The sequence below is a fragment of the Aythya ferina genome, assembly GCF_964211825.1.
Source record: "Aythya ferina genome assembly, chromosome: 1".
Lineage (NCBI taxonomy): Eukaryota > Metazoa > Chordata > Aves > Anseriformes > Anatidae > Aythya > Aythya ferina.
Window position 1 is genome coordinate 166,907,154 of NC_140296.1, and position 18,881 is coordinate 166,926,034.

An 18,881-nucleotide genomic window follows, 5' to 3' on the forward strand; every position below is an offset into this window, starting at 1 on the left:
TGTTGGAAACACTGCTGTAAATTAGCTAATTGTATTATTAGGCTATCCTTCCCTTTGTCTTTCTAGGATTCTTTTAGTTCACCTTGGGTTCAACAGGACTGTTGTTGTCTCTGTTTACAGGAGCTGAACCATTTAGCATCCTCTCGCGTAGCTATGCAATGGCTGCTTAGGATCCTGCCTTGAGGTGCTAAACTCTTCTTCTAGGTCATGAGTGAGCATTTGCTCTTAACCTTAGTTCATGGACTGCCCTCTCAGAGCTGGGTACTTCCTTACCAGGCACAAGAATACAACATTAAGGTCTTTGTGACCCTGTAAGGAGTCTTACTGACTGAAACTTCATGGAAAATCTCACCAGGCTTTCCCATAAGTCCTTAATTACTCAGCTCCATCTACTCCTTGGGTACAAGGATAGCTTTATTCACCCATATATCTTCTCTAAGCTCTGTGACACAAGTGCTTAACACAGTGCAGCTTCCTAAGTCAACAAGACAAAGTATTTCACGCTGCTCTTTCATCTGTGGAGGATGGCACTTGGCAAACAGGTTAGCTAGTGTGTGTATATATATGTATATATATATATTATATATATAGGGTGTGCTTTGGCAGTCCTCATCCTTCATCTTTCCTTGGTATTTGGAAATAAGGTATTTACACATTTAAATTTTTTTTATCTCTGACTCATATTATTCAGACCATCCAAAAAAAACATATGTACTCTCTACTGTGATTTTTTAAGACACTGCTTTTTTCTTTCCATTGCCATCATTTTTCCTGTTCAGATGACTGTTTCTATGAAAAATGGATCAGAAGCACAACTGATCAAATGAAAAACTGTTCAAAATGAGCCAGTGTGGTTCATTAGTTAGCCATTTCCTAGCAGAGTTTTAATATAACAAACACTAGTCAGCCAGTGGCAGAACAGCTTGTGGTGTTACTTAGTGCATGGAATTACATTGTGGTGTCTTTTTTTTTTTTTTCTTTTTCCCCAAACAGATTCCTATTCAAAACTGAAGGCATGTCATAATGTCATAATTGATCAGATTTTAATCCCTCTGCAGTGTGGCCTCATAAACAGATTGTTAGTATACATTTATTACTACATCCGAGAATGCTTCATAAAATCAGTTCTGGTATTAATTATTTAGGTAACTCGCTAGAAATGAATCTTCAGGGGATGATGAATAATATTAATGCAGTCATTAGTTCTGATTGATTTCTTCTCGGCTGACAAAAATGAACTTTAATTGTTAGAAGCCGCAGGCAATGCCAGGGCACTGCAACTGTTCCCAAAACAGCTAATTTAAAGTGAGTGCTCAGCGACGGGCGTTTAGGTACCTACGTGGTCTTATTCTGTGCTGCTGTAGCTCTTTCAGAGAGAGTGAAAAGGAGAGGTTTACGGATACTGTACCTGGGCTAGAGTGCTGGTTTGCTCACATATGGCCCTCATTTCCCTCACAACACCGGAGCTGTGTAAACGCCTTGATAGCCGCAGGTGCTGATGAGGACAGAGCTATAGAAACGCCTCCATGTGAGCTTTCCGTCTTAAAGGCTTCCCTCAGACAAACTGCAGAGAATTACCCAGGTGAGCAAACTCACTCTGAAGCCCGGTGATGGGGAAGGAGGAGCACAGTGCCCTTCCTTGGGGCCAAGGTTAGCATTTGCATTGGAGGTGCCATTTACGCATGAGCAGAGCGCAGAACAGACCTTAAACAAAGGTGATGCAGAGTAGGGAGCCCTCGGCGGGGTGGATCTGGCTGGAAGTAGCTTTGCATCTTCCCTGGCTATCTTCAGGGGCAGAAAGTTTGTTCCCACGTGCCCAAAGACGAGCTGGCGGGGAAGAAGACCGGCCTGGCTCAACAGAGAATTGTGGCTTGATCTTAGGAGGAAAAAGAGGGTTTATAAGCTTTGGAAAAGTGGGCAGGCCACTAAGGAGGACTTTAAAGAAGTAGCGAGGCTGTGCAGGGACAAAATTAGGAAGGCCAAAGCTCATCTGGAGCTCAATCTGGCTACTGCCGTTAAAGATAACAAAAAACGTTTCTATAAATACATCAACACAAAAAGGAGGACTAAGGAGAATCTCCATCCTTTACTGGATGCGGGGGGAAACTTAGTTACAAGAGATGAGGAAAAGGCGGAGGTGCTCAATGCCTTCTTTGCCTCAGTCTTTAGCGGCAATACCGGATGTTCTCTGGATACCCAGTACCCTGAGCTGGTGGAAGGGGATGGGGAGCAGGATGTGGCCCTCATTATCCATGAAGAACTGGTTGGTGACCTACTACGGCACTTAGATGTGCACAAGTCGATGGGGCCAGATGGGATCCACCCAAGGGTACTGAGGGAACTGGCAGAGGAGCTGGCCAAGCCACTGTCCATCATTTATCAACAGTCCTGGCTATCGGGGGAGGTCCCAATCGACTGGCGGCTAGCAAACGTGACGCCCATCTACAAGAAGGGCCGGAGGGCAGACCCGGGAAACTACAGGCCTGTCAGTTTGACCTCAGTGCCAGGAAAGCTCATGGAGCAGATCCTCCTGAGAGTCATCATGCAGCACTTGAAGGGGAAGCAGGCGATCAGGCCCAGTCAGCATGGCTTTATGAAAGGCAGGTCATGCCTGACGAACCTGATCTCCTTCTATGACAGAGTGACGCGCTGGGTGGATGAGGGAAAGGCTGTGGATGTGGTCTACCTTGACTTCAGCAAGGCTTTTGACACCGTCTCCCACAGCATTCTCCTCAAGAAACTGGCTGCTCTTGGCTTGGACTGGCGCACGCTTCGTTGGGTTAGAAACTGGCTGGATAGCCGGGCCAAAGAGTCGTGGTGAATGGAGCCAAGTCCAGTTGGAGGCCAGTCACTAGTGGCGTCCCCCAGGGCTCGGTGCTGGGGCCGGTCCTCTTTAATATCTTCATCGATGATCTGGACGAGGGCATCGAGTGCACCCTCAGTAAGTTCGCAGATGACACCAAGTTAGGTGCGTGTGTCGATCTGCTTGAGGGTAGGAAAGCTCTGCAGGAGGATCTGGATAGGCTGGACCGATGGGCTGAGGTCAACTGCATGAAGCCCGGCACAAGGCCAAGTGCCGGGTCCTGCACCTGGGGCGCAATAACCCCAAGCAGAGCTACAGGCTGGGAGAGGAATGGTTGGAGAGCTGCCAGGCAGAGAAGGACCTGGGAGTGATGGTGGACAGTCGGCTGAATATGAGCCAGCAGTGTGCTCAGGTGGCCAAGAAGGCCAACGGCATCCTGGCTTGTATTAGGAACAGCGTGACCAGCAGGGCTAGGGAGGTGATCGTCCCCCTGTACTCAGCTCTGGTGAGGCCGCACCTCGAGTACTGTGTTCAGTTTTGGGCCCCTCGCTACAAGAAGGACATCGAGGTGCTTGAGCGGGTGCAGAGAAGGGCGACGAAGCTGATGAGGGGCCTGGAGAACAAGTCCTACGAGGAGCGGCTGAGGGAGCTGGGCTTGTTCAGCCTGGAGAAGAGGAGGCTCAGGGGCGACCTTATCGCTCTTTTTAGGTACCTCAAGGGAGGCTGTAGCGAGGTGGGGGTTGGCCTGTTCTCCCACGTGCCTGGTGACAGGACGAGGGGGAATGGGTTTAAGTTGAGCCAGGGGAGTTTTAGGCTAGATGTTAGGAAGAACTTCTTCACTGAAAGGGTTGTGAGGCACTGGAACAGGCTGCCCAGGGAAGTGGTGGAGTCACCATCCTTGGAAGTCTTCAAAAGACGTTTAGATGTAGAGCTTAGGGATATGGTTTAGTGGAGGGCTGTTAGCGTTAGGTTGGAGGTTGGACTCGATGACCTTGAGGTCTCTTCCAACCTAGAAAATTCTGTGATTCTGTGAAAGCCAGCCTGATGTTTTTCCCTGGGTACCCTGCATCAAACAGGGGCTCTCCCTGGCCGGACCCCAGCCCACGCAGGGGATGTGCCTTTCTGTGGCACTACTGGCTTCAGACATTGCTCCGTGGCAGCAAATTCAGCCTTTCCTTGCCTCCTCACCTTGACTTCGTAGCTCTAAGGACAGATGTTGTCCCCTCATCCAGCTGTTGTCTTTGCTGTGAGGTTCGTGTCACCTCTGCTGCCCTGATGAGGATTTACCAGGGGAAGCAGCTGAGGGAGTTCCAGCAGCTCCTCCCCACCTCCATTAACAAAGCCGGTGCTAATTGGCATCCTGTCTTTGCTGATGAGTGATGGTCACCTAGCTGAGCACCTCGAGGGTTACACCTGCTTCTGCTACAGGCACCAGGCTCTGATAATAGATGGTCACATTACAGCAGAACACAGTAATAGATCCTGTGAATACAAATTTGAAAAAAAATCTTAAAAATCTTCAACAATGAGTGAATTCTCCCCCCACCTTCCCTGAAACGTTACACTGTAGATCAAAACTTAAATAAATCCTGTGGCTTGTGTATGTAGATGAATTTAGATGATGATTTTTTTTTCCTTCTGGCCACAATTTATGGGTGAAATGCACAACTCCTTAACTATGCAGCTTTTCCAGAAAAGTCGTATTTTTTTTTTTCTTGTAAACAGAACCAGAGGAAGATGGCTTTTGATTTACACACAAATCAATACTGCCTTCTGATTGAACCCTGCGCTGCGCTGCTGTAATTATATTCATGGATTTTGTGTAGGTGTAAGACAGGAAGCAATTATGGGCTGCAGCCATGAAAGGATATAAAAGAAATCTCACTCTTCCCTAGAACTATAACATCAACGGCACTCTCTGTCTAACGTCAGCCCCTTTCACATGACTTCTGCTAAGTGCACTGTTGTTTAGCTGAGGAAGAAGTAATAACAGATAACTGTGAGAGCAGTAACTGAATAACATCCGCATGAATGTAGGGTGCTGCAGTGTTTTGAACTTTTGTCTTCCTTAAAAAGCCTGTGCTTTTAATTTGTACCGCAGCAGGTCACGGGTTCTAGCTCAAGTATTTTCTTTTCTATTTACCCCAAAGTTAATCAAGGGTATAATTTATTCCGCAGGGATTCATCATGGGACCTTTGGAGGAGCATCGTTCCCTTTCGGTTCCCAAGTGGAAAACAGGAGAAGAGACACCTGGCATAGGCGGGCGGAGGGCACCAGGCCCCCAGCTGCAGAGGGTCTGGGCACACTCCGGGGAGTTTTCACTAGTGCCACAGTCAGGTCCTGGTGTCACAGAACCAGGGCTCACCTCTTACTGGGGCCCTGGTGTGGATCAGCCCTGCTGGCTGGTCACAGCCCCAGCCTGAGCTGTGCCAGGGGAGAAAATACCCCAGACATCAGTGAGCGATCCCACTGGGCCTGGGGGCCCTCAGAGTTCACTGAACTGGTTTGCCCCTTCTCTTGCTTAGCAAGTTGCTTTTACAGAGGAATTGTATCATGGGCCTTATATCACATCACACTTGTTATATCATCGGCTGGAGAGCTTCTATTTATGGCGTTTATTGCTTCCAGCTCTTAGAGGGCCACTTCCAACCAGCTTTAAAGCCAATGTGCCTGAAGTGGGATTTTTTTTTTTTAAATGATAGTAATTAACCTTTGAATTGCCAACTTCACCTTTGCTTATTCCTTTCCGACAGGGAGTTATCTGCACACGAAATGCCTGTCTTTGTAGGAAATGGGAACCTGCTGATCCGTGTATTTGCACTTACTGCTTAGCTCATTCAGGATGAAAGGCCAGGAATATGCTGACACTGTAGGATGTGTTGTCTTTTCCCTTTCCCTTTCCCCTTCCCTTTCCTTTTCTCTTTCTCTTTCCCTTTCCCATTTGGGCTCAGGTTTTTCCATTATAAACCCAATTCCACATTTAGGTACCAAAGCAGATTGTCAACATTTTATTATAGTAATATCTATAATGTTCACAGACATGACTGAAAGAACACTGTTGGAAAGCTGTTGATATATTTGGGGCTTACATAAGGGTTCAGCAGGTTAACTTTCCCCCCTTTGATAAAGTAATAGCTGGGAGGGGAGGGCTGATCTCTGTAGCAGGCAGTTTCACATCTTCTCCAGAGATCCTATATCCATTGGATGTCCCTAGGGGACAGATTTAACCAATACTAAAGTCAACGGGTGGCAGCTGGGGCCTCAGGGTCACGAGCACCACAGCTGCTCCCAGCTGGTGTGCCCCATAGTACAAGCAAGTCCAGCTCAGACGTGTCCCTGTGATGACACCACTGTTAAATTTTCAGTGCCCGTGATGCGGGGCACAGGCTGAGCATGCAGCTAGGTGTGCGGGCTGAACAGACTGCAGCCAACACCTGAGCTGGCACTGAGCTTCCTGAAACAAGTGAACGAGATGGATTTTTTCTGAGGACAGACAGATCGAAATGGGATGTTGGTATTGAGCTGGTGCTCAACACTCCACACCCAGATGAGGTGTGCTGGCAGTGTGCCATGAGGCCAAGACCCAAAGAGCTGCGGTCTGCAGGCCTTGGAAGCCCCAGCAGAGCTGTGTTGGCCTTGGGGAAGCTCAGCCATGGACAGTGGTAAGGAGGTGCAGGTCCTCTAAGCCTCCCAGTGGATTCACAGCAGCTGGGCTGATTCCCACTGCTGAGATAAATAAAGGGCAGCTGAAGGCAGATCCATCAGGCTGCCCCCATAACAAAACACCTTGAACCTGTGCTGCTCTTGCTTGATTCAGCCACAGCACAGGCAGTGGCTTTGAGCAGATGCTGAGGGACACTTCACATTGCTGTGCTTCCAAAATAGCCAGTCTTTTTTTTTTTTTTTTTTACTACAGAGCAGGCAGCAACATATTAAAAAAAAAAAAAAAAAAAGTATAAATAAATACACAAGGAGATGGGATGCCGCTCTGTGAGAGCTAACCCTCCCTCTCCCCTCCTTCAGCTCACTGAGCTGCTTGCCTTTTTTATTTTGGATTTACACCGCTGGTGGGAATGTACATTCCTCATGATTTCAAACAGCTGGATTCTGTATCCAAGGGCTCCGGCTCCCAAGACCAATCCAGATTTATGCAAAGTTTACACAAACACGAATACAAATAAATAAATAAGTGGGAAGTCTGGGAAGCACACCCCAAGCTTCTGACCCCTTCTCATTGGAAAGGGTTTTGTTGCTCTCGTGTCTCAGGGTAACCCTCAATTAACTCGTGAAAGGCCGGAGAGGCATGAATACAGCAGTGTTTGCTTTCTGGGAAGGATCCCAGCAGCTGGACTCTCCTTGGCGGGACACCACACAGCGCTTTGGAAAAAGCCCCCGGCATCAGGATCCAAAGGGGGCCGGGCAGGAGCACGCGGGTGTAAGATGCACATCGACACAGAGGGACACATCGGCTCATGAGAGCATGGCCTCCAAACGGGGGCTCTGCTGGTGGGATTTTCCTTTCTGTCTCTTGTGCTTTTTTTGGGGAGGGGTTAGGGGGAAGAACATACTTCTCCCCCTCACTCTTCATGTTTGCCTTTCGTCATTCATTGCAATCTCAAGCTTCCTGCATTTGGGTAAATAATGTTATCATCTGTTTCCAGAAATGGTTTGGGACAAATTCTTCTTGGAAGTCCTTCCCACGCAGTTATATTTCGGTGTCCTTTATTTCCCAGGCAGGCAGCGAGACCTCATGGTTAGGCTATATCAGTTTCTCTTCCCCACCCATCAGCTGTCTACTGTGCTGAGATAGGACCACCTGATGCGATGTGTCGTAACAGAAAAATAATTGTCAGCAGCGCTTTCTGTGCCGCAGTCAGGAGGATGTGCATTTCCACTGACAAAGCAGGCTTTGAAAATTCAAAACAAAAGCTAAAATAAAGATTTCTGAACTGGCAGCAATGACTAGTTCCTGAGGAAAACCAGAGCTTTATTAGCATAAAAGCCCTCCGAATGGATTTGTGAGCTGTGTCTCTGAGATATACAGGCAGTCACCCACGTGCCAAGAGCCTGACAATTTTGCATTCCGCTGCCTGAGAAGCCATAACTCACTTTAGCTGTTTTGCTGTGAGGAGAGGCTGCTGTCTGCAGAGGGCAAGCCTCCTCCCTCCCATCTAAAGCCAAGTGTATTGCGGAGGGCTGGCTTGCCCTCTGGAAGGCCTCGCTGACCAGAGGAAGAGCCTAAAACCCAGCCTGAAAGTCATAAGCGCGGTAAGGAAGATCGCCATGAATCAAAGAGATGATTCACCTGGCCTCGGCCTGCTGCGGCAGCCCCGGTAGCGAGGCCGACTGCCTCCCCCGGGCAGACTGTGGCACGAGGGTTGGAGCCAGCTCACCCGCTGTTGCAATAAGGAAGATAACCATCTCCTCTGGCCAGGGCAAATGCAAAACTGTCTCGTGGCAGAGGCCAGAGAGGAGCTTCTTGTCACGGTCACGAGCAGTGGTCCGCCCATCCACGGACCTCTCCCACCCCAGCGGTATCCCCACACTCCCAGACATCACTCTCACTGCTTTGTCCTCTCCAGCTCCTCTGCACACAGCTGATCATAACAATGCCTAGGAGGCTGTTTTTGCTGTTCCAGTAGTAGTAATTTTTCCTTGAGGAGACGTTAAATGAGTCACCGGAGGGAAAGAGAGCATGTTGCTCCATGTCTGAGCCAGATGCGTCAGGTTCCTTGAAACCAGGGACTGTGAGCAGTTATTTGGTGAAGCAGAACACCAGGTTTACAGCCCCATTGTTTTTCCATTTGTTCAAAACAGAAGAGTTTTATAATAGAAGCATGAGGTGATTAAATATTTTAGCTTCATTAGCTTAGCTAGGCTGTGAGGGAGGTCCAAGAACAAATAAATGTTAAAAACATTTTTCTCTCATTTTCTTGGTTGGGTGTTGCCTTCTCACAGACAGGAGGAGAATGGCTAAGGGCCTTGGCTTTGCAGTGGTGAATAACAGACACGGGCTGTGGATGAGAAACACTCCCTGGCTGAGAGTGCAGGGGTGTGCGATGGCACGCTTCACACTCTTACTCCTCTGGGGACCATGAAGAGTTGTGTGTGGAGAGGTGGCCTCAGCTCTTCTGGCTGCAAGCATCTGTGGAAGTTAAATGTTAAATGTGAACTCCATAATATGTCGTTAATAACCAACGTGATCACAATAAAGATGATCTTAGTTCTGCGTCTGCACAAATTGCTGGTACCTTGGGGATGGCTAAAATACTTGGACTGCATGAGTGCAGCACCTTGGAAGGCTGGAGCGTGGGGCAGCATGGCACAGAGAGGAAGGAGAACCTTCAAGAGTGGGAAAATGTTACTGAAAAAAAATAACATTTTTGGTTGGTTTTGCTAATAAAATAAACTGAAAGGTGAGCAGAAGAATCAGTGAGCTGAGTACAGCATAGGAAGGGCCCTTGACCTTGCTTGTGGCAGGGTGTTTTAGCACGGAAAGGCACAGCTGTGCTGTACAGAAGCAAGTTTCTCAGCCAGCGAGACAGAGGAGAGTGAGGAAGGCCTGAAGAAAGATCTCTGCCAACTCAAATCTGCTGCTTATGAGGTTCATACCTTAACTGGCCATGTTTCAGGCTTCCAGTAAAAGTGTCCCACTGGTCCCATCTGGATGGCAGGCTCCGGTTCTGCAGCTACGCCCTCCCAAGGTGCTTCACCCACAAGCTGTGCAAGATGCGTGGGAATAAGCGCAAACAAAAGTAACTTGTTCTTTTTTTTTCTCTTTCCTGCCTGTTTTCAATTTTGATTGGATGGCAGCACTTAGAGAAAACGACTCTGTCTCTGGGAGGGATGCTAAGCTTCAGAATAGGGCATAAAAACAGCTGATATTTTAAGACAGATGATTAAAATAGACATCTGCGGGACTAGAAGACTACAGCTGCCTAATGCAGCTTTGAGAGTTGAATCAGCAGATTCAGGTACAGACGCTGCCCCAGTGTATTTCAGTTCTCCCTGTCATATTGATGCCTGCACAGTAACATATATTGAGATTGTATATTGGGGATCACATTACAAATGACACTGCTGATCACAGGATACCTGCTGCTGCTTTCAGATATAGTGTGTGGGGTCAGGAGTCTGGTGTTGTGTGCCGGCATCTGTCATGGTTTTCACGTGTCAGAGAAACCGCAGACATCCAGTGCATCTCAGAGTGCCTTCTTTCTGCCCTCTCCAGCCCACCACGAAGGAGGCACCTAATCCAGTGGGGAGGAAGAGTCGAAATCCTCCTAAAAGATATTTTTCAACACAGAAGGAATGCAAAGATTTGAAACCAGATGGGAAATGTTAAGGGTCAGAAGCACAGGAGGGGGTGTTGCTAGCCAGGATGGATCCTTTCCTGTTTTGAGAAGAGGATTTGTGCACCACGAAAGAAGAGCAGACTCCTCAGTAGCACTCAGGACTAACTTCAGCATCCAGAATTGCATCCGCAGAGCACCAGCTCCCATGGATTGCCTCACGTCTCTTGGCAGAAGAGAGGATCATTTTTCTCATTTCTTCAGAAAGCTGCGGTGGATTCATACCGTGGGTTCCCTGGAAACACTTGCACCAGGGAAAAGGCGTCAGGCAGTGCAGGAGCACTGTGCTTCAGCCCTTTGAAGCTGGCTCTTTGTTCTGCGCTGGCAGGCTGCAGTGGCAGGTGAAAGGGGTACTTCATGCACTGCAATGTGAATTCCTAGCTCGTTGCTTTGCAGCCTTATCAAAGCTGGCAATACTCCCGCCTCCCCGGTCTGTCATCCTGGAGGAAGTCTCTCCATTGAGAGCCTCATGCTTTGACCCGCATTGTGAGAGGGTAAATTACGGTCCCATAAAGACCCATCTTGATAAGCTGGCTCAAAGAAGCCATGTGTGTGCTTTGTAAACCATGCTGATTAGCTTTCCTTTTAAAGTGGAACCAAGTCCCCAGGGTTTCTCCTGGGCAAAACGGGTTGTTATTCAATACACTGGAAAGTGATTGTCCTGTAATTAAAGTAATTTCAGGGTGTACAGTTACTGACCTCAGCCTGGACACTTGAGGGTAGAATTGCCTGCCTGCAGGCTGCCTGAAGCCTGCTGAATTATTGGAGCTGCCTTTCAACTCTGAAAACCTGTCTGCTGTCTAGAGCAGCACAAATTTGTGCTGTCCCATTGCATTATGTCAGTGCTGGGCAAACCTTCCTACCTGGATCCTACCAAGCAGGGCTGTTTCAGCCTCTTCCCCAACTCCCTTTTTTTTTTTTTTTTTTTTTTAGCTGGCTTCAGATATTCACTAAATAGCAACACATTCATTTAATGAATAATGAAAGGTGGTACGAGCTGCAGTTGGTGCGAGTGTAGCTGCTTCAGGACGGTTCACTGGGAGCTAGAGGTGGCTTCATCTCCTGTAGGCACAGCTGAACCACTTGTAAAACACCAACTGAAGGTTCCACTTGCAGCTGGGCTCTCTGGTGTTGCACGCTGTCTTGGCTGTGGATTTGAAAAGATGGAAGGGCACAAGGGCATAGGGTACACCAGGAAGGACACATGAGCATGGGGTTCACCTGGAAAGGCACATGAGCATGAGGTAGACCAGGAAGGACACACAAGAATGGGACACACCAGGAAGGACACAAGGGCATGGAATGCACCAGGAAGAGCACACAAGCGTGGGGTGCACCAGGAAGGGCCTGGGCACAGCAGTGGGGTCTCAGCAGAAGCCCTTGCTTGGGGGCTGTGGTGCCTGCCCAGTCCCTGCAGGGGTGTTCTCCACAGCATTAACCTGAGAGATGTGCCCCTGCAGACACATCCCATGCACAACCTGCCTTTTTTTGCTATGCACTGGAGTCAACCTCTTCCCATCTGTCCGTTGCCTTTTATAGGTTAATATTTGATATTTGGCCTTGAGCATTCATTTTCATTGTTGTATTTTTGAACTCCTCCACTCAGTGCACGTTTTCTGTTAGAGCTTCAGCTATGTGGGCTTCAAGGCACCATTGAACTTTACTGCAACAAATTCCTGCTTTTTTCCTCCCTTCTTACTTAGGAACTCTTGTCTTTAACCCAGTGAGTATTAACTAGGAATCTTAATATAATTATGCCTATTTCTGTAAACAATTTTGAACAAAAGGGAATGGTATCCAACATTCTAGTTTTATAAGAACATAGATTTCTAAATATTTACTAAATTAGCAAACTGGCCAAAAAAGAGAAAACTTCCCAAGAGAGACAGAGTGGCAGTGATATCAGCTAATGTTAAGTGTTTTGCTGGAGTAAATGCTCTCACATGTCTTTGAGGATAGCTAGCAACAGGATCTGACAAAGGCAACGCTGACATCAGAGGTACCCCAGTTTGTATTACTTACTGCCAAAAAAGCCAACTGGTGCAGAGTCAGAGCGAGGATTGCACTTCTGCAGAATTCCCTGTTTGGGCCTTGTTGCAGAGAAGCTGCAGAGCACTCGATAGATGCTGGCTGAAGCAAGTTCCTGCCTCTGGAAAGCACTGCCTGAGTCTTCCTGCCCTGCTGGCAGCTGGCTGGTGGTGCTGAGCCAGGATGGCAAAGGAAGCCACTGGGCAATGAGGGAGGTTGCCCAGTCCTAGCTGATGGTGCTCTGCAGTCACCATCGCGTCAGTGTCCTTTCTCTGAAATCCTTAAGTTTTCTTAGCTTACTACCTTATACACATGAGATTTTGTGTAAAACTGAAAAGGGAGTGAGCTTGTGCTAACTAAGCAGCATAAGAAAAGCCTGGGAGACATGAAAAATGAAATACCGATAAATCAGGCCTGGAACAAAAGCTAGTTTTACAGCGATCCAAAGGGAGACATGGTTACATGATTTTACCAAGGTGGTGCAATTATTCAGCTTCATGGATGGAAACTCCAGAGAAAAGCTAATACCACCCACATATAGCCTATCCACTCCTTTCCTTCCCAGTGATTCCCCAAAGGGAAAATCCAGCCTGCCCTCATCCCAGGGCTGCACAGTGAGAACCAAGACTGCAGGCAGTGGCTCATGATGTGAATTAGCTCACAAAATCACAGAACATCCTGAGTTGGAAGGGACCCACAAGGATCATGGAGTCCAACTCCTGGGTCCCCAAAGGACCCAAAAAATCAGACCTTATTGTCCAAATGCTGCTTGAACTCCAGCAGGCTCAGTGCCATGACCTCTGCCCTGGGGAGCCTGTCCCAGTGCCCAACCACCCTCTGGGTGCAGAACCTTTCCCTAACCCCCAGCCTGACCCTCCCCTGTCCCAGCTCCATGCCGTTCCCTCGGGTCCTGTTGCTGTCCCCAGAGAGCAGAGCTCAGCGCCTGCCCCTCCGCTCCCCTCGTGAGGGAGCTGCAGGCCGCCATGAGGCCTCCCCTCAGCCTGCTCTGCTCGGGGCTGAGCAAACCAAGGGGCCTCAGCTGCTCCTCACACATCTTGTCCTCTAGACCCTGCACCATCTTTGCAGCCCTACTTTGGATGCTCTCTAATGGTTTTATGTCCTTCTCATGTTGTGGCACCCAAACCACACACAATGCTGGAGGTGAGGCTGCCCAGCGCAGAGCAGAGCGGGACAATCCCTTCCCTTGCCCGGCTGCCAGGGCACGCTGCTGTCTCGTCTTCATCTTGCTGTTGACCAGAACCCCCAGATCCCTTTCTGTGGGGTTGCCCTCCAGCCTTGTGCCTCACAGTCTGTACATACAGCCAAGGTTGTGCCATCCTAGGTACAGAATCCGGCACTTGCTCATGTTAAACTTCATATAGCTGGTGATTGTCCAGATCTCTGATTTGTCAAGATCTCTCTGCAAGGCCTCACCACCCTCTATGGAGTCAACAGCTCCACCCCATTTGGTATCCTCCACAAACTTGCTCAAAAAAACCTTACAGTCCTACATCCAAATCATTTATGAAAACATTGGAGAGGATTGGTCCTAAAATGGAGCCCTGGGTATCCTCATTAGTGACAGGTCACCATCCCGATGTAACCCCATTTACAAGAACCATTTGGGCCTGACCCGTCAGCCAGTTGTTCACCCATCTTACTATCCTTTTGTCTAACTTTATTCTGGTCATTTTGTCTAGAAAGATACTGTGAGAGACTGTGTGCTGCTCCTGGACATTTCTTGGTTTATGTTATATGGCTGCGTCACGGCAGGAGAAGAAGGAGCTCACTTTTTCCTTCTGTCTGATTCAGAGGAGTCTTGACCTTGGGGCTTATTGCTGGAGAAGAAAAAAATTCAGTGGGAACTTCCGAACCCTGAAGTGCGCCCTGTGTCTGCCTACTCCCACCACAGGACATTGGTTTCATGATAAAAATACCAGACAACATTATGACGTATTAGGGAAAATCTGACTATGGTATGCCACTTGCTGAACATCCACCATTAGCAGCCATTCTGCTATATTTAATAAAAAATAAAAATCCAAGAGCAAAATCTTGCCTTCCAAAAAGTCCTTAGTGCTGTAAGATTAACAGTCATGTTTCCTGTAACTGTTTGCCCAGCTTGGGGAAAATTAGTTCATGCCAGGATCTTGCAGTAGATTGAACTGTGAAATTTTGCAAAGCTGCTCAGCACCCCAGACGTAGCACACCTCCTGTCTCTCCCTGACACCAAGCTGCCTGGGGGCCACCACATGGGTTACAAGACTTGGTTCTTTGACTTGATTGGTAATGGCTGCTGCCTTTGGAGACCCAGATTGCTTGGTTTTGGCCAGTGACGTTGGTGAAGTGTTATTGCAGTTTACAGCACAGCTGTTAGCAACACAATCCAATCAAGGTCTGCAATGACCATCTCTACAGGGAGGGGATATTTCATTTCCTTTCCCACCATCTTTTTCCACCTCGTCAGGTGGCTTTGGCCACAGCTGTGCTTGGAAAATATAGGAAAACAGAACTATGTGGTTAATCTGGATTAATATATTCCCCAGAGAAATCACCAGTGAAAAATCTAGCCTCCTCAGTCCAAGCTAGTTAGTTAGCCCTCACCCAGCCCTGGCATATCCTGCAGAGACAACCTCTGTGTTTGAGGCTCATTTTGCTTCTGAGCAGTTCCCCCTACCTCAGTGAAGTCAATCCTGAAGTCATAGTCCCAAGCACTTTTGGTATTCCCCCCTTGGTTTTATCACTTCTTTCTTTTCCAGGAGCTCAGTTTAATCAGCAACCTAAAAGGAACTGCACCGGGGATTATCTCGCTGACTAATCAACAGCAATCCACATGTCAGAGTCCTGACAGACAGACAGACAGACAGACTCCCCTGCTGGGAACGGCCCCTGCTCTTGCACAGGCTGAGTGGCAGCTCTTCCCTTCCCAGCGAAGGCAGAGGCTGCCAGCACAGCGCAGTCATCAGGCAGTGCTTCCAGCAGATAGGGTGCCGTGGGGAGGAAAATTAAATATTGCTTGCCTCTGCCTTTGCGCAGCTGCTGTTTTCTGGGATGTGTTGACTTAGGAAAGTCTTTCTTTGTGTAGTCCTCTTTCAGATGTTGCTTAAGTGCAAATATGGGCTGTTAGTTCAAATTTAGTAACAATCAGGATTGATGGAAAATCTCATACTAGGATGCGACAAAGAAATTCAATTACATACATACACTTGATTTCTATGCTAATAAGACTTACAGTAGTGCTAAAGAAACTGCATTCTTGACTACAGTGGCAGCTGGGTTTTGTCACTGAATACTGTGTTGGCAGCATACTAATGACTCATTTCTGACTGCCGACAGCTTATCGAGTGACTTTGTACAGTGATTTAAAGCCTGGTGCCAAGCTCGCAGGAGTCATCGCGCCCAGCCTGGGACCCGTTTGAAGTCAGCCGGAATTACACGGGGGTGTGCTATAGGGGAAGGTTTTGCTCTAGCAAACATTCCAGTTACCTTCAGCAAGCCTGGGATCAGGCAGATAGCCTGAATTTGTTTTCTCACTTGAGAAACAGGTGATACAAATTGACTACAGTGGTGTTTGCGGTTGCATTATAAATGGCGCTTTGTCTTTTTTTCCTAAGGAGGAAAGGGGAAGTTGGGTGCAGGTATTGGTTTTGTTAAGTTACAACCAGTCAGGTATGGCTGTAATTCACAGTAAACTTCTCTTTCTCCCAAGAAACCATGAGGATGGGGACGTGAGTGAGCAGTGTCCTCCTCGTCCTGGAATGGCCATTTCATGCAGCATCTGAGGGGTCTGTGGGTGCGGTGCAGAGGCAGTGAGCCAGCAGCAGTCCTATTAGTACCTTCCTCATGCTCACAGGGAGTCAGCAAATGTACCTGAACCCAGGACAAGGCACCTCAGTGCCTGCCCTTCAGCGAGGTTCAACCTCCTGACCCCTTCCCGGGGCAGAAGCCTGGTGACTTCTCTGTGCTCTGACCACGTGCAATTAATAACCACAGTTATATTCCTTGTGCAGCTCTTCTAAGGGGAAGAAAAATCCAGACATAAATGCCCGTGAGGCAGTGGGCTGTGGGCTACTCATGTTCTCTTGCTGTTTGAAAAGGGATAGATGGCTTGGATTTGGGGCCCCAAAGGTTTAGAGTCAGATGATAATGTTTTGTTTTGTTGCACCATAACACAGATATTCTCTTTCTCAAGGACTCCAGAAAAAACTCCAAAGTATGCTTATTTCCCATGGGTATATATGTACACAGAAGTAATTTGTTCGGGACTTGGACTGAGGTATTTTTCTTTTCCTTCTTTCTCATGACACATTGCAGGCTTACTGCTAACTGTTGTATCCAGTTCTTGCCTCCTGTAAATACAGCAGCCTGGTGGCTCCTAGACCTGAGCTGATTCACACGAGTGGACAGCCCGGCTGGCTGGAGCCTCTGAAGCACACACTGCCTCGTTATCAGGGTTTGGTTTGCATTAATTAGCTAGTGTGCTGGGGCTGGATCTCACCTGTGTGTTGCATGGTGAAGGTAAAGAGTGCTTTGCTGCAGGAGGTAAAGGCATGGTGGCACCAGGGATTCATTCCCAAGGTGCCCATGAAATAGCTCCAGGTTTTGGGGGGGTACGGGTGTGTTGTGAACGCTTCCTACTCTCTGGTGGGATCTGAGAAAGCTCTCGCTCAGCACCAGGAGTGAGGCCCTCCAGCACAGGGCGATATCGCTAGGTCCAGCGCAGATCAAAGCCATGCCGGGAGCCTGGTCGCCATCTGCTTCCGCCGGGTTGTGGCATCAGCTGCCCCGCAGACAGCGCCGGCACCGGCCCCTGGGCTGCTGGGGGCAAACGGGCCCTTTGTTTCCCAGAGCAAATAGCCTTATCTTGGGGAAACGACGCCTCACACAGCTATTTGAACCGACAGGAAGCTTGTGGTTTTGACTATGGTATTGAAATGAGCATCCTGGCTGTTTTTCCAGATGCTCAACTCATTAATGAAATCTCTGAGTTGAATTTTTTTTTTTTTTAAAGAAATTTTCAGATTCATCCTGTTCCACTATATCTACATGCTCATAATTATAGGCACTTACACTGCTATGTATATATACACATACAATTATATTGTTTTATATAACGTATATGCATATATGCACTTCTGCTTATTCATACTTACAGATGGATGTGCAGTATTTATTCCCACACATTAAAGCTAGTCACAAGGGAACTTCATCAGTGCAGAACAGCCCTGCAGGTTCATAATTCACTACAACAAAGGAAACAAAGGGGAAGGGAGAAGGTAAAGGGAAGAAGAAAAAAAAAAAAAAGGAATTTCTGCGTGAAGTTTATTGTCTTTGAGAGAAGGAGCTGGAGCTGCAAGGGTTACTCAGGCAGGAGCAGGGCTTTGGCTCGGAGGAGATAACCAAGTTGAGACAGGCGGGAGCTGACTGGAGATGTCTGGGGGCGAGATGAGTACTGCGCCACGGCAAGGATAGTGCCGCCCGCGCACAGGTACTGCACCTACCTACCCAAAGGGCATGTGCATCACAGCCAGGCTGGCACGCCATGCGGGACATGTTACCTGCACGTGCTGTGCCCTTGTCAGCCTCACCATGACAGGCTGCTGCCCCTCGTCTCCGAACACCAGTGTGCCTCCTCAAAGGGACCCAGGCAAGCAGGAAAAACATCTCGTGTTGGAGAGGGGGAATTTCCAAGGCTCGTTGTTTTCTCCAAGCCACCCCTGCAGAACAGTGGCTTTGCACCTGCCCCAGCTCAGGGCACAGGCTAAAAGCTGCATCTGGACCCACCAAAGTCTGGGTGAGACAGGACAGAGGTATCAGTGGTTTTTATAGCTTACAGAGTGCTGAGCACTGTCAAGTAAAACTAAACACAGAAAATGGAAGCAGAAGCTCTTTTTTTTTTTTTTTTTTAAATGCATCATTTTGCATTTTGACTTAATTATATTTAAAGCTAATTTTCCATTAACCTGAGTCAAAATTGTGGGTCAACTACAGCCTCAGAAAGTAAATTCTGGTCCCCGTTTGTAGTATCCTTATATCTCAGCAGAAAACAAAATGCCTTCTTTTCTGGTGTTTCTCTGCAGAAAGCCCTGCGGATGACTGCAGTCCATCAACCATTGCTCATCCTTCTCCAAGACCTCTGGAGATCAGTCACGTCACCGACACACCTGTATTCCTAAAAAAAACAACAGTGAAATCACAGCTTGTCAGTCTGACCATCAGGATTTTAGGATGAGGTTGGTAATGTATTTACTCATTGCTTCTGTTACGAACCTCTGCTGTAAATTGCTGATGACTGTGCCAAATACCCATCAGACACGAAATTTTTCTTACTGGGTGTCTGTCTGAAGCTGATTTTTCATTTTTAAATTACGACCAAAGTAGTGCTGCTGTATTCAAGACTGGAGCCAGAGATTAATCTATTATTTTGCCTGCATTAAAACCTCCTGGCAGAATTGTGGACTTGTGCAGGTAAAGCACACAGAAACCCATCACCAGCCGCACTGACATCCCTGGGGTGCCATGCCGATGTCTGGCACTTTCAGGGTGCTTTTTCCTGCTGCCAGACACCAGCAGAAGCCAGGTCAGGGCTGGCACAGAGCACATTGCTCCGGCCCCACGTCCAAGCGAGAGGACATCAAGCACAGGCTGCTGCCAGCTCTCCCCTCAGCTGGAGCAGCAGAGCTTCATGCATTTGATC

General features: G+C 48.1%; 1 long non-coding RNA gene across 1 annotated transcript; it reads right to left on the reverse strand.

Moving 5' to 3' along the window:
- Positions 1 to 7,770: 7,770 nt before the first annotated feature.
- LOC311435557 lies at positions 7,771 to 9,536 on the reverse strand. Its single transcript, XR_014692211.1, has 2 exons — positions 9,417 to 9,536; positions 7,771 to 8,949 (listed from the first exon to the last, which is right to left on the reverse strand). It is a non-coding gene; the product is annotated as an uncharacterized lncRNA (long non-coding RNA).
- Positions 9,537 to 18,881: the final 9,345 nt, after the last annotated feature.